The sequence below is a fragment of the Arachis duranensis genome, chromosome 2, assembly GCF_000817695.3.
Source record: "Arachis duranensis cultivar V14167 chromosome 2, aradu.V14167.gnm2.J7QH, whole genome shotgun sequence".
Lineage (NCBI taxonomy): Eukaryota > Viridiplantae > Streptophyta > Magnoliopsida > Fabales > Fabaceae > Arachis > Arachis duranensis.
In genome coordinates, this window is record NC_029773.3 from 48,177,260 (window position 1) to 48,179,749 (window position 2,490).

Genomic DNA, 2,490 nt, shown 5'->3' on the forward strand with positions numbered 1-2,490 from the left:
TGGTCCATCAGTGATCTTAAGGGCATTAGCCCAGCCAGATGCATGCACAAAATCCTATTGGAGGGTGACGCTAAGCCAGTGGTTCAACCAAAGAGGCGGCTAAATCCAGCCATGAAGGAGGTGGTGCAGAAGGAGGTCACTAAGTTACTAGAGGCTGGGATTATTTATCCTATTTCTGATAGCCCCTGGGTAAGCCCTGTCCAAGTCGTCCCTAAGAAGGGTCGCATGACAGTGGTTCATAATGAAAGAAATGAACTAGTTCCTACAAGAACAGTTACAGGGTGGCGTATGTGTATTGATTATAGAAGGCTCAATACAGCTACCAGAAAGGATCATTTTCCTTTACCCTTCATAGACTAGATGCTAGAAAGACTAGCAGGTCATGAATACTACTGCTTCCTGGATGGATATTCAGGTTATAATCAAATTGCAGTAGATCCCCAGGATCAAGAGAAAATAGCATTCACATGTCCATCTGGAGTATTTACATACAGAAGGATGCCATTTGGTCTGTGCAATGCACTTGCAACCTTTCAAAGGTGCATGCTCTCAATTTTCTCTGATATGGTGGAAAAATTTCTGGAAGTCTTCATGGATGACTTTTCAGTATTTGGAGTCTCATTCAGCTCCTGTCTTGACTATCTAGCACTTGTTCTAAAGAGGTGCCAAGAGACTAACCTGGTTTTAAACTAGGAGAAATGTCACTTTATGGTGACTGAAGGAATTGTCCTTGGACACAAAATTTTGAACAAGGGAATAGAAGTGGATCAAGCTAAGGTAGAGGTAATTGAAAAATTACCACCACCTGCCAATGTTAAGGCAATTAGAAGCTTTCTGGGGCATGCATGATTTTATAGGAGGTTAATAAAGGATTTTTCAAAAATTGCCAAACCTCTGAGTAATCTGCTAGCTGCTGACACGCCATTTATCTTTGATATAGAGTGTCTGCAGGCATTTGAAACTCTGAAAGCTAAGCTAGTCACAGCATCAGTCATCTCTGCACCAGACTGAACATTACCATTGGTGCAGTGTTGGGACAAAGGCATGACAAGCTTCTGCACGTCATTTATTATGCCAGTCGTGTTCTAAATAAAGCACAGAAGAACTACACAACCACAAAAAAAGAGTTACTTGCAGTGGTTTACGCCATTGACAAGTTCAGATCTTATTTAGTAGGATCAAAAGTGATTGTGTACACTGACCATGTTGCTCTTAAATATCTACTCACAAAGCAGGATTCAAAACCCAGACTCATAAGATGGGTGTTGCTTCTGCAAGAGTTTGATATAGAAATAAGAGACAGAAAAGCGACAGAAAATCAAGTAGCAGATCACCTGTCTGGAATAGAACCAGTAGAAGGGGCGTCCCTCCCTCTTACTGAGATCTCTGAAAACTTTCCGGATGAGAAACTCTTTGCCATCCAGGAAGTGCCATGGTTTGCAGACATTGCAAACTACAAGGCAGTGAGGTTCATACCCAAAGAATATAGTAGGCAGCTGATGAGCGGATAATTTATACGCTTTTTGGCACTATTTTTTGTATGTTTTTAGTACATTTTAGTTAGTTTTTAGTATGTTTTTATTAGTTTTTATTTAAAATTCACTTTTTTGGGCTTTACTATGAGTTTGTGTGTTTTTCTGTGATTTCAGGTAATTTCTGGCTGAAACTGAGGGACCTGAGCAAAAATCTGATTCAGAGGCTGAAAAAGGACTGCAGATGCTGTTGGGTTCTGACCTCCCTGTACTCGAAGTGAATTTTCTGGAGCTACAGAAGCCCAATTTGCGCGCTCTCAATTGCGTTAGAAAGTAGACATCCTGGGCTTTCCAGCAATGTATAATAGTCCATACTTTTCCCGAGATTTGATGGCACAAAAATTGGAGTTAAACGCCCAAACTGGCACAAAAGCTGCTCCAGAAAAAGTCTCTACACATGAAAGCTTCAATGCTCAGCCCAAGCACACACCAAGTGGACCGCAGAAGTGGATTTTTACGTCATTTACTACTTTCTGTATATCCTAGGTTACTAGTTCACTATAAATAGGATATTTTGACATTGTATCTTTACCTCATGACACATTACATGTTTCTTATTGTATCTTTTACGGCATGAGTCTCTAAACCCCATGGTTGGGAGGTAAGGAGCTCTGCTGTGTCTTGATGGATTAATGCAATTACTACTGTTTTTCATTCAATCACGCTTGCTTCTATTCTAAGATATCACTTGCTCCTAAACTTGATGAATGTGATGATCCGTGACACTCATCATCATTCTCACCTATGAACGTGTGCCTGACAACCACCTCCGTTCTACCTTAGATTGAGTAGATATCTCTTGGATTTTTTAATCAGAATCTTTGTGGTATAAGCTAGAATTGATGGCGGCATTCAAGAGAATCTGGAAAGTCTAAACCTTGTATGTGGTATTCTGAGTAGGATTCAAGAATTGAATGACTGTGACGAGCTTCAAACTCCTGATGGCTGGGCGTTAGTT